This window comes from Haliotis rubra, unplaced genomic scaffold (assembly GCF_003918875.1).
Source record: "Haliotis rubra isolate DU_JTF1 unplaced genomic scaffold, ASM391887v1 Scf223, whole genome shotgun sequence".
NCBI lineage: Eukaryota > Metazoa > Mollusca > Gastropoda > Lepetellida > Haliotidae > Haliotis > Haliotis rubra.
The window spans coordinates 1,071,023-1,085,682 of NW_025766259.1; the positions used below are offsets into that span (position 1 = coordinate 1,071,023).

The 14,660-nt window shown below is 39.9% G+C and overlaps 1 protein-coding gene across 1 annotated transcript in view; it reads right to left on the bottom strand.

Moving 5' to 3' along the window:
• The window catches only part of LOC124277564, a 35,643-nt gene that overhangs the window by 14,530 nt on the left and 6,453 nt on the right, over positions 1-14,660 (bottom strand). The window lies entirely within an intron of this gene.

Here is a 14,660-nt window from a genome sequence, read left to right on the forward strand (position 1 = left end):
CTACCCCACCGCCCCACAACATTAATGCCCCAAACTGTGAGTGTATATGTCACATTTGCATTTTAAAATTGCAACACAGCATTTGAAAACACATGTTTTGGAGAATACAGAAAATCAATAACAATCAGCTATACTAGCCCTGATTGTAATTATTTTCGAGTTCCGTTACAAATGTGGTTATGATAATGGGCAAGTTTCAAGAATTTTCATCAGTCCTTCAGGGGGAAGTAACTCTGGTTCCTTCACATGACTGAGCCTTGCAATGTTGTTTACACAGTATGGATAAAAGAAATCCTACAATCCTAGTGTAGCAGACGGCCAAACCATAATGGCAAATTGTGTCAATTTGAAAGAATATTCAACAAGAAACAAACAATTGCATCATATTTTTTAGTTAATGCAGCTAGATTTGGTTGTAATTTGACAAACCAGATGGGATATTGTTTTTATGTTTGCAAAAAGTATTTGTATCTCCTGCTAAAAATACTATTGGTATAAATGGCAGTCACACATTTAAACAGGAGAACATTAGACTGACTGACTGACTGAGTTTGGTATATATTCCAGCAACATCATGGCGGGGGACACCAGAAATGGGCTTCACACATTGTACCCATGTGGGGATTCGAATCCGGGTCTTTGGCGTGACGAGCCAACGCTTTAACCACTAGGCTACCCCACCGCCCCAGAGAACATTAGAGCACATATTAATTGTAAAATTGTAGGGACTACATTTTAAGCACACATAAAAGAGGAAGCTTTTTATGTATGTGGTGTACAAGTTATTTGAACAGGAAGAACTTGAACAAGCCTTGATGATTATTAACAAGCTGTTTAAGTCCAACAAGAAACGCTTAACTGTACAGGGTGATATCAGTCCCTTAAAGGATGTCACAATGACAACGGCTAATGGGAACCAGTCAATTCATGTTTCAAGTAAAGGGCACCCCCTGTCAACATGACGAAGTCAGAAAGGAACCAATGCCTTCTCATCTCACGTAAAGGACAGTACCAATCCCTGAAAACGGATGTCACAATGGTTTTAGTTTGGTTTGTTGCTTTACGCCGCACTCATCAATATTCCAGCTATAGGGTGGTGATCTATACAAAATAGAGTCTGGACCAGACAATCCAGTGATCAACAGCATGAGCATCGATCTACGCAACTGGGATACGATGACATGTGTCAACCAAGTCAGCGAGCCTGACCACCTGATCATGCTAGTTGCCTCTTCAAACATCGTAACATATGTTATATATTTGGGATTACACTTTCTTTGTAAAGTACAGATTCTAGTACTTTTTGGGTTGAGTCACATCCAGGATTCGAACCCACACCCTCAGAGTCAGGCACCTAATTGCCAGCACACAAAGTGAGACGCCTAGACCGCTCAGCCACCACGGCTTCTACATAGCCGTGGAAGTGGAAGCCGCAGTTGCTGAGCCGGACTGATATTGCAGACAAATCCCAAGTCTGAATTTATAATAAGGGGATACAACTCTGCACAGAGACCAGCATCTTAGACAACCAGGCTACCCTTGCCCATATAATATATTGATGCCTGACAACTTTTGCATGCTATAGTACAAAACTGAACCATGGCCTATCTTAATAACCATTTGGTTGGCTGTCTGTTTTGATTTCATATGAGTTATTTACAAATAGTTCCTGTTTGTATCTTCCAAGAAAGTTAAGTAACCAGAAAGAACAGCCCTGTGTGAGTGAGTCAGTGAGTGAGTTTGGTTTATGCCTCTTTTAGCACTATTCCAACAATATCATGGTGGGGGACACCAGAAATGGGCTTCACACACTGTACCCATGTGGGGAATCGAACCCGGGCCTTCCGCATGACGAGCAACGCTTTACCACTAGGCTACCCCACTGAGCCCCCGATCAGCCCTGAACAATGTTCAACCTTATGTAACTAATGCTATATTTGGGAATACACTTTCTTAGTAAAATACAGATTCTAGTACTTTTGTTGGGTGGAGTCCCATCCAGAGTCAGGCACCTAATCGCCAGCACACAAAGTCGGCCATCTAACCCACTCAGCCACAGGTGCTTCCACAAAAATGACAGTCGGACAACTGGCCATCCAGACCATGGACCTTATGTACCCCTCTGATACTATAAGTATGGGGGCATGGGTTGATGTACCCTCGAAGGCCGAGGGGAACATGAACAAATATCGAGGGTACATCAACCCATGGGCCCCGAGGGACCAGTGAACAACGTATTTATCTTACCGAACACCTCAATGTTAATTTTGAATTGCTTGAAGCACGGGTTCAAATCTTTTGTAGCCATCGCTAGATTTTGCTGACAAGAAAAACAGATTTAGAGTTATCTCCCTTCCATCGATTTGCATTCACAAAATATCTGTAATTGCCGTACATCATATGTGATTCAATGTTATTCGAGATAAAGAATTACTACCATGAAGTACAGAATGAGTTGCCATTGACAGGGGGTACATTGAAATGTTACTCGCTTGTAAGCGGGGTACATTGAAAATAATAGAAGAGCGCTCAGCCAATCAGAAAGCGACATTTATGTGTGAGGTAAGATAAATGTAAGTGGCACAGCTCCCATGACCGAAAGCTATGATTACACAATGCCATTTAGAAAGTGGTCAAATATAACATATGTTTAGTTCTGTACTTTACTGAGAAATGGCATTGTGTATTTAATGTTCAACCTTGACATATGACACACACCAGCATAAAATTTTCAAATATTATTGATAATTTCAGCTCTCTATGCCTTGTGACATTTGTTTATATATTCCTGAAACTAGTGCTTGTATTGTTGGGTATTTTTTAATAACACTGTGTATTATAGATGTAGCATGCTATATAGAATAATAATAAATACACAAAGCCAGCTGTTGGAGAGGGTCAATATATTAACGATATATATATATTTCATTTGGACAACCGTTCTCTCATACAGATTCAAATGAGCATTACTATCATCAATTAGGGTTTAATAATATTTCTTAAGGGCTGGTTCATTTGCAGATGCCCCTCACGGCTCATTGTGTGTGTATATATAGAGATGTTGGGTTTTGTAAATACATGCTCATTTTTAGTGTATAACATTTTGCAATCAACAGACATCATAACATGTCATGTGTTCAAGTATCACACCTGCCTGTCTGTGTAATTACATAATGTGACAGAGGCCGAACTCGGGCCATAAATCAATGCGTTTTGTTTATGGTGTATAGCCTGATTGGTGTTAAGTTCAAATTGCATGTGGTCAGTGATCACAGTTGTGTATTGAATATTGCCATTAGCAGACAGGCAGGCAGACACACAGGTGTCAATAAAACAAGACATTGAGTTTTGTCTGTGACAACGACATATCTATATCACAGTTAGAAATTCTGTCAACGCTAAATAATGACATTGCTTTTAAGTATCGAACAGAGAAAGTGACTCGGTAAGAAGAACGTGTGGTGAAATAGACAAATGAAATTATATAAACAGTTTATTTACTGTCATAACATATAAAAGCTCGCGCCTGTGAGATATCAACAAAACATTAGAAAAATAAGCTCACACCAAAGCCTTCACCGGTATTCACGGACAGCCCGCTTCCAAGTTGCGCGAACCTATTTCACTGCGCACGTGCTATGAGCGCAGGCCAGCTGTTGAAACCAGTTTTCCCCCGAAAAGTCGGTGGGAAAATTAGTGAATAGTTTGAACTCCGATTTCGCGCGTTTTTTTTCATCGTGTTATCTTTCAACTTTATAAGTTGAATTTGCATTTTTGATGATTTGTTTCGGTAAGTCCATACCGAAAGGTATCAGAATCTGCAAAGTTGTGTTTTGCGTTGCATGTGACCTTTAAGAACAATTGTACACAAACAAATCCATATAATCGACAAAACAATTATTATTTTTTTTACACATTTACTGTTATGTCATTATTGATCATTCTAAACGTAGATACGGCGGGTATGTCAACATCTGATTAAACATTCATTTATCATCAATTATCAAGTAGAGTACAAGTCATTCCTTTTCCAAGCACTTCATTTTGCTGGGCAGAGTTACATCCCTTGGACACAGCAGAAACTCGATAACAAGAAGACCAAGTCGTCATTCAATAATCTCCCGCTATGGTAAAATACTCTCCATGAATATGTCAACTAGTTATAACTGTCAGGTGTTACATTATCTTACCTTCATGTAACATACTTTAATTTCATTGGTCAAAGACGCTCTAACAAGTTTCTGTGTCATCCCTCCCAGGAGGGTGACAACTGGAAAAAACATTACCGCTGCCACGGTAATGCAACCGCCAAACTCTCTGCCAAGAAGCTGTAGAGCTATAATTCGTATGATGTCATAATATGACGCATGCAGAGCATGGAGTTCGGAAACCGTTCAATTTTGAGTTCACTATGTACACATTTATTTTACTGACTTTCACTGCTTTATTTATACTATTTTATACATTGAATCGTTTCCACACTCAACTTAAACATAATTAGTAATTTTTATAGCAGTTTTAAGCTTGTCAGAATATGTTTCACTGATTTTAAAAATCCAGTCGACAGGCACACGCCATTTTGTTTACGTGTCACATAGTCGGTAGCGAGCTTATCGATCTTCAAAATAAAATAAAATGATATTTTTTAACATTTAACATGGCGGTAAGATAAATACATTATAAACTTCTCCCTCGGGTAATACAGTCTGATATATGCCTTTTATATCAGTGTCATCCCTCGACTACCGGCTTGGGTGACATTACTACAAAAAGGCTTACATCAGGCCGTATTACCCTCAAGAGAAGCATACAACTTATAATGTTCTTCACTTTTATCTAATGAAAACATACATATGTAAACTTATCCTGCCTCACACATAAATGTCGCTTTCTGATTGGCTGAGCGCTCTTCTATTATTTTCAATGTACCCCACTTACAAGAGAAAAACATTTTCCATGTATGCCGCTGGGAATGCCGAACTCATTTGGTACTTCTTAGTAGTAATTCCTTATCTCGAATAACATTGAATCACATATGATGTACGGAAATTACCGTTGTTTTGCGAATGCAAATCGATGGAAGGGAGATAACTTTAAATTTGTTTTTCTTGTCGTCTTGTCGTCTGATACTCCATAGTATAATCCGATACCCGTGCTTCAAACAGTTCAAAATTACCATTGAGGTGTTCGGTAAGATAAATACGTTGTTCACTGGTCCCTCGGGGCCCATGGGTTGATGTACCCTTGATGTACAAGGCGAGGGGAACATAAACAAACATCATGGGTACATCAGCCCATGTCCCTCTCGTGACCAGTGAACAACTTATATTATCATATACTAGCAAACCATTTTTTATTCAGGAAAAGATGAATTTGCACAGACAGACAGAGTCCAAAATAATACACCCTCCCACCCCCATCCCCGCGCCAAAATGTGTTGTGGAGGATAAACAAAAGGGTCAAATTCTGGTTTGCCATAGTTATGTTTCACTGTCTGTCAGACCTCTTGAGTTTCAGCATTTTTCCTTATGCTAAGCTGACATGTTGCAATGTATCTGGAATACTGATCGAAGTGTCAACAAATCCACCTCACCCACCATGTTCACTACAGTGGAAGCTGTCTAAACCAGCACTCGTCAGGACTGAAGAAATAATCCCGTTTAGACAGCGTGCCGGATTGTAGAGCTGACACAGTTACCTACGACTAGAACTGAGCTCATACTCACTTTTATTCACTTAATAACAAAAACATGATAAATCAACACATTTGAAAAAAAATCACTTGTTATTTCAATGCAGGATTAATTTATAAGACAGAATATTATGAACGTCAACACAACGTTTCTTGGCTTTTCCTTGCCCCTTCGTCAGGTGAATCACAGCTAACCAACAGATATACAGGCATTTCATGCCAACATCTGGAATTTACAGCTATCGGATTGCAGAGCTTTTTTATAAATGGCAATGCAGATCTCTCAACTGAGTGAGTGAGGGACTGAATTTAGTTTTATGCTGCTTTCAGCAATATTCCAGCAATATCACAGCAGGGGACACCAGAAATGGGGGCTTCACACATTGTACTTATGTGGGGAATCGAACCCGGGTCTTCAACATAACGAGCGAATGCTTTAACCACTAGGCTACCCCACCGGCCGGCCTCTCAAAGAGAAAAACTTGGGTGATCATGACTTTCGAGTTATGAGCACAATGCAGAGAGTCATGCATAAGCTTAGCTTTTATTCTAAAACATTGGGAAAACAAATATACAATGAACATTCTGTTGATTGAACAGTTTCGAAACATGTTGCAATGATAAATCAACATTTTCTACTATACCATTGTATCATGCATGCCTTTGAGCGAGCTATTTTTTAAATATTTTTTAATTACAGCTGCATTCAGAGTGAGTGAGTACTGTTTTACGCCACTTTTAGCAATATTCCAGAATACACCAGAAATGGGGGACACCAGATATGGGGTTTTTGAAAGGCATTTAGAAGTTGGACGAACATGAATACATGACACTTTTATGGATAACAACTTCTTTTTATTCTTTACACGACGTTTCAGAGCTAATTCTTGCTCCTTCATCAGGTGAATACTGAGTCAGTACAAAGAGTGAATATATATAGATAAAACATGTTTACACAATGCAAGGAGGGAAAGCGTACAAAGATAACAATATAATTACATAGCCAATAAGATTACGATGTTTTGGGTCGTTGTCCTGCTGGAAAAACCAAAAATGTCCATAGAACACATGAGCAGATGGAAGCAAATGTCCCTCGAGAATATCTGTATACCGCTCACTGTTCATATTCCCTTCAAATACACAGAGGGGCGTTGCCCCTAACACAGATATGCCACCCCACACTTTAAATTTCGGACTGTACTTTGGGCGCTGATACAAAGGTTTTTCAGTTTGTTTGGTCAAGAATTTCAGTGTATTAGGAAACAGCCACACAGAACTAAAATCTGAGAAAATCACATTGTCCCAGTTCAAATTTCTATGCTGTAAGCACCAGTTCAACCTTTGCTCCTATTGTTCAGGTTTCATGATCGGTGATGGAATTCCTCGACTTTTCTGCCAACCCATTGCATGCACCTCAGTTCTAATTGTCTCCTTACAGACAGCCACAGTTCCTCTATCAATCATATCCAGCCTTCAGTTTTCTAAACTCCTTAGTTTGTTTTTAGAAACAAGAATACCAAGCCGCCTCCTGTCACCGACAGTAAATTTTCTGGGCCTACCTGCGCCTCCTTGGTGCTCAATGCCATATCCATTTGCAATATTTTCCAAAACACGATTAACAGTGGACAAAGGGATGCCTGTTCTACTTGAAATCACTTTAGCTGATCTGATGTCCTTGTTATAATACTCTAAAATCAACTTCCTCTTCTCTAAATCATCCATACTGAGGATCACTGAAAATGTCGTCTGCTAGCAAGTAAACAAAGGGGGATAACTCTTCACAAACTAATAAAAAAAGGATAAACGGAGTTGTCTCTCTTGAATTAAACCAAGCACTTGATAGCTGGTCAAGGTTGTTTATACTAGAAATCCAATTAAACATATTCCTTAAATTCTCAATAATTTCTGGTCATACTATACAAAGATAACAATGAACGGATGAAGCCAAGAGATTATAGGACAACAGAGTATACACTGGGAAGGTAAATGCATTTGGTCCCGGTTAATGGCTGGCTTCTTTCTCTGGATCTCGATGATTTCTTGAAGTTTCTGCTTCTTCCAGTGGTTGATGTTGGTGTGTAGAATCTTGGTTTGTTGCCAGGTAATAAGGAGGTCGGGATTTTTATGAGGTGTTCCAAAAGGTCAGATTTCATGTCAGATTCTTCTACAGAGGTCTTGTTCTTTTATCCTGGTAGCAATGGGGCGTGATGTCTCTCCTGTGCATTTGTCTCTGTAGTTGCATGCTATTTCATATACACTCCTCTGGGATTTGGGGTGGACTCAATGGGGCCTTTCCCATTAGCATGTAGCATGTTCTTTAGTGTTCCGTCTGATGTGAAAGTGACATCTACTTTGGCTGTACTGGTGAGCAGTCTGCTGATCTGATGACTTATGGGACCTAGGTATGGGATACTGACGAGGATAGGTGATGGGGCTGGTTTGGACTTGGGATTAGGGTCTTTTTGCTGGGAGGCCAGGGTTTTGCGTATGGTCTTCTCTACTAGCTGTTTAGGGTATCCGTTGAGGGCACTGAAGGTGTGCTTTAGGTGATGGATTTCTTGGCTGAGGCTGTCTGAATTGCAGATGGCTATGGCTCGTCGGGTGAGGGTGGCAATGATGGCGTGTTTGATCTGAGGGTGGTGATTTGACAGGTAGTGAATGTACTGGTCCGTGTGGGTTGGTTTGCCGTAGACGGCAGTGTGGATGTTGTCATGACTGTTGTCGAGTTGTACATCGAGGAAGGCTAATTGGTGGTGGTTTTCTGTTTCCATGGTGAATTTGATTCTGGGGTGTTTGTAGGTTGAGATGGTCCAGTAGGGCTTCGGGGTCCTGATCTTTGGCTAGGATGGTAAATGTGTCATCAACTTTTCTGTACCAGCATAGGGGCTGGAAGGGGGACTACATTAAAGCGGCTTCTTCAAAGTTGGTCATGAATATTTCTGTAATGAGTGGGGACAAGGGGGAACCCATCGGAAGGCCGTGAATCTGCTGGTAGATATTGCCATTCCATGTGAAGTACGAGGTGGTGAAACAGGAGGCGGTTAACTTATAAGGACTACATCCAGTTTAACAAGTGTCATATTTGGAATTACACTGTTGTCCTAAAGTACAGGTTCTCGTACTTTTGGGATTGAGTCTTATCAAGGATACGAAACCCACAGTGTCCAAAAAAAGGTGACAGTCTCAGAATGAGGCACTAAAATCACATTGTGACAAGTACCTGTAATCCAACACACTCAGCCAAAAGGGCATCCATAAAATGGAAGTCTGACAACTGGTAGTCTTGATCGTAAGCTTTTTGTACCCCTTTGACAAGTGTAAGTTGGCACAGCGCCCATTGACAAAACCTAGGAACACACAATGCCTAAGTACTAAAATCTGTGCTTCATAAGAGAAAGAGAATCCCAAATATAAAATATTATAAATTTGAGCACTTTCTAAATATGCTAAATGCCCAGCATCTAGTATTTATGCCACCAGTATGCTTTGGTCCATGCTCACATGACTGACACAGATAGATCTCATTTTGAAATTCACTAGACCCTAGCTTTTTAATATTCGAATTCCCACACAAAAAAATCAATAATATTATTCTTTTTTCTCGTCATCACATATCTGCATATCACAATCATGACTATGTCCTAACAATAAATAAAATAACATTATATAATATCTGTGGAAGTGATATATGTATGTACATATATTGTATTACACATGCATGACTTTGAAAGAGTCAATACCAGTACAATCAGCTGTATCAAAATGAATAACATAAATAAACATAGGTAGAAGTCAGACATGCTCACAGTTAATACTTTTGTGATTCCATTTGCATTTAAGTCATGATATAAATATTTGATTTTCACCACTAAATCAAATTTGGTATCTTACATTTTTTACACAGACCTAATAAATTGATCAGGTCTAGTTTACGCTGCTTTTAGCAAACTTTCAGCAATATCACGTTGGCGGACACCAGAAATGTTTATTGATACAGGTATTTAGGTACTATACACATCTACAGAACAAGCCAGCATAATTTCTTGTTTTAGGTGAGTGAGTGAGTATGATTTTCCGCCACTGTTTACAATATTCCAGAAATATAATGGCAGGGGACACCAGCAATATAATGGCAGGGGCACCAGAAATTGTGCCCATGTGGGGAATCGAACCCGGTCTTCAGTGTGACAAGCAGACGCTTTAACCATCAGAATACCCCACCATCCCCTCTTGCCTTTTAGGGGCGGTTGGGTAGCCTAGTGGTTAAAGCGTTGGCTCGTCACGCCATAGACCCAGGTTCAATCCCCACATGGGTACAATGTGTGAAGCCCATTTCTGGTGTCCCCCGCCGTGATGTTGCTGGAATATTGCTAAAAGCGGCGTAAAACCAAACTCAGTCAGTCAGTCAGTCTTGCCTTTTAGGAAAAATCTTTAGGAATGCTGTAGACAATGGTAAAGAAAATGGTCAGTTAGCAATGAGTTTAGATTTACGCCCGCACTCAGCAACATTCCAGCTTACGGGTCAGTTAGCAATGACTCAAAGCACTTAACCCTGAACACACTTAGAGGTCAAAATATATTGGTAGACTTTTTATTTTTTTCAAATTATGACTGGTCTGTACATTGCAGTTAAGTAAGTCATTGATAGATAGATGTTGGGTATGCATTTGCTATATTTTAATTATTGTCAACAATTTAAAATAATTAAAATGAGATGTAAGTTGAAATGTTTTTAGGTAATAAACATAACAATTAAAGGAATTCTCTTATGCTTTTATTCTTTTCTGCAGGATGATGATCAATACTAAGGAAAGCAATGCGAGAGTGCTATGAACATGTTGACTCACTGTATAAATTATGGATCTGTAGTAAAGGTGTCAAGTATGTCTGTGTATGCTACAGATGTTGGCATGTCTCAGACTTCATCATTAGCCATGAAGATCTAGGTTAGTATTGGTCTTCAGCAACCCATGCTTGGATGACGAACGGGATCTGGTGGTCAGGCTCGCTGACTTTTAATGATGCATGTCATACTATCCCAGTTGTGTAGATAGATGCTCATTATGTCAAAAATTGGTAGTTAGATGCTCATTATGTCAATCACTGGACTGTCTGGTTCATACCCCATGATTTACAGACCGTTGTCATTTAGTTGGAATATTGCTAAGTGCAGCATTACACAACAGATTTTAACATATTGAAGTATGTAGTAGTATGAATCAGACCTCTGGTTTTGAAGGATGGTGGGTTGGCCTAGTGGTTAAAGCATTCGCTCATCATGCTGAAGACCTGGGTTAGATTCCCTACATGGGTACAAATTTACTACAATGTGTGAAGCCCATTTCTGGTGTCTCCTGCCATGATGTTGCCGGAATATTTCTAAAAGTGGCATAAAACCACACTCACTCACTCACTCACTCACTAGGATTGGAAAATACACAGGAAAACTGTTGAAAACCTGACAAAATTAACACAGACATCATTTCAAGGTGCACTCGTGTTCACTGTCTCATTAAATGAATGAATGTCTTTACATTGTACAGCTGACAGGTAATAGCACCTGTAATCACCACAACTGCTTGTTGGCAATGGCAATAAATCTATATTAGTTCAACAGCCATCCTCAGTCAAAGTATACCTTTAAAGATCCAGGTTAGAACACAGGCCCTCGTGTCTTTGCGAGGATTAAAGATGTTAAAAAGACATAAAACATTTGAGATGACCCCCGACTAGAAATGCTTCACAGTACAATACATTATGACAAGGCCGGACACTTCGGTGTACCCTACCCGCCTGCTTTGCCGATCCCTACACTACCATTGCATGTATAAGTTCATTAAAACTTAATGTAAATTAGGTGGTAGTGTAGCGATCGGCAAAGCAGGCGGGTAGGGTACAGGGTACACCAAAGTGTCCAGGCTTGTCATAATGTATTGTTCTGTGAAGCATTTGAGTCGGGGGTCATCTCAAAAACAAAAAATTAATCTTTAATCTTCGCAAAGACATGAGGGCCTGTGGGTTAGAACTGATCTTCAGCAACCCTTATATGTCATACGAGGCAACTAATGAGATCAGGTGGTCAGAATCGCTGGCCTGGTTGATGCATGACATTGTATCTGAAGTGTGCAAATCAATGTTCATGCTATCAATCACTAGATAGTGTGATCTACAGAGAATTATTTACAGACAACCATCATATAACATAAATATTGTAGAGTACGGTGCTACACAAAAACAAACAAGTCAATGTTAAAGTATAGACGGTTGGTTGGTTGGTAGTTTAACGCCACACTCAGCAATATTCCAGCTATATGGCGGTGGTCTGTAATTAATTGAGTCTGGACCAGACAATCCAGTGACCAACAGCATGAGCATCTATCGATGACATGTGTCAAACAAGTCAGCAAGCCTGACCACCTGATCCCGTTAGTCACCTCTTACGACAAGCATGGGTTACTGAAGACCAATTCTAACCCGAATCTTCACGAGTAGGTATAGACGGTATGATTGTCTTAGCGCCAAGATTCCTATTGGTGAAGCTGAGGTCATATAGGTTGGATTTACATTTGCAAACAACAATATAGCAACAATACATACAGACATTGTAAGCAATGCCACACAGTTGAAACTGTCTGTAAATGGTTGGTTAGTCAAGCCAATCATATATTAAGTCCATTTATGGTGTCGCCAGCTGTGATATTGCTAGAATATTGCAAAAAAGTATCATAAAACACTCCTCCCTCACACATTGCATGGCGGGATATTGTAATACATCAACACACAGACGTGCTTATAGTTATACAGGGTTACACTCATGTTTCATTATAATCATACCAATATTTTTCAGTGGCACCATATGCCAATTAACACATTCAGGTGTGCCCCTTGCAATTTTATTGTGCCAACTAAAGACAACTTTTCAAATGCAAATGAAACAGGTAATGTAAAATTTTGTTGACTGCATATGTTCATGAGGTTCATTTTCCGTGAGGGCGGTGGGGTAGCCTTGTGGTTAAAGCATTCAATCGTCATGCCTTAGACAGGGTTCGATTCCCCACACAGGTAGAATGTGTGAAGCCCATTTGTGGAGTCCCCCACGTGATATTGCTAGAATATTGCTAAAAGTGGCATAAAACTAACTCGCTCACTCACTGATTTTCCATGCTTCTGCAGAGATTAGAGCAACCCCAATGAGGATAGGGTTTTGACCAGGTTTTCATCAACCTATGCTTCTCATAAGAGGTGAGTGAATGGGTCGCATGGTCAGGCTTACTGACTTGGATGATGCATACTAATTGCTATCATAATCCAATTGCTTGTATCAAACCTCATGGTGTAAATTATTGGACTGTCTGACCATATTAGACTAAATACATACATTGAAATATAGCATTAAACAACAAACAAACAAACATAAATTTATGTGGTGCAGTTTTGACTCAGCATTGCACCACTGCCAAAATCACTGAACCACTGCCAAAAGCATTGCATCAATGCATCACTGCCAAAAGCATTACATTGCCAAAAGTATTACATTGCCAAAAGGATTACATGGCCAAAAGCATTGCATCAATGCACCACTGCCATAAGCATTGCATCAATGCACCACTGCCAAAAGCATTACATTGCCAAAAGTATTACATGGCCGAAAGCATTACATGGCCAAAAGCATTACACAGCCAAAAGCATTACACGGCCAAAAGCATTACATTGCCAAAAGCATTGCATCAATGCACCACTGCCATAAGCATTGCATCAATGCACCACTGCCAAAAGCATTACATTGCCAAAAGTATTACATGGCCGAAAGCATTACATGGCCAAAAGCATTACACAGCCAAAAGCATTGCCAAAAGCCACTGCCAAAAGCATTACACATTGGATTACCAAAAGCATTACACCGCTGGCAAAAGCATTACATTGTCAAAAGCATTGCACCACTGCCAAAAGCATTACACAACTCCCAAAAGCATCACATCACTGCCAAAAGCTTTACAACATTGCCAAAAGCATTTCACCACTCCCAGACGCATTACACCTCTCCCAAAACACTTACACCACTCCCAAAAGCTTTACAACATTGCCAAGAGCATTACACCACTCCCAAAAGCTTTACAACACCACTCCCAAAAGCATTACACCACTCCCAAAAGAATTATACCACTCCCAAAAGCTTTACAACATTGCCAAATGCATTACACCACTGCCCAAAGCATTGCACCACTGCCAAAAGCATTACACCACTCCCAAAAGCATGACACCACTGCCAAAAGCTTTACAACATTGCAAAAGCATTCCACCACTCCCAAAAGCTTTACAAGTTATACAACATTGCCAAAACCATTGCACCACTCCCAAAACCATTACAACATTGCCAAAAGCATTCTGCCACTCCCAAAAGCTTTACAAAACTGCCAAAAGCATTACACCCCTCCAAAAAGCTTTACAACATTGCCAAAAGCATTCCACCACTCCCAAAAGCTTTACAACATTGCCAAAATCATTACACCACTTCCAAAAGCTTTACTACATTGCCAAGAGCATTGCCCCACGGCAAAAGCATCTTTCTTGTTTGGGTACACAGTCAAGAAAGTTCTCAAATTAGGGCAGTCCAGCCTTCTGAAAGTAATGAAAGTAATGTTTTCACATCTTGGGATATTTTCGAAATGAAATTTGACAACTTATGATACCTCTATATCTGAATGTGCTGATTTTGTAAATAAGAAACAGATGAAACATATTTTGAAAACCGAGTTAACATAGCAAGTAAGATGCAGTGAATCATCACCTTTGTTCACCTACAGCAGAAGTAGGCTGATCGCAAATAGCTCTTGGTTGGAAAGTTGAGAATATAAGCTTTCATAAGCCACTTAAGACAAAAAGCAATCAGTGTTGTCAGACTAAGAAAGGGTGTCATCCTTCATGGGAGTTCACCTGTGTCCATTCACATCAGATTTCCAGGATGAGT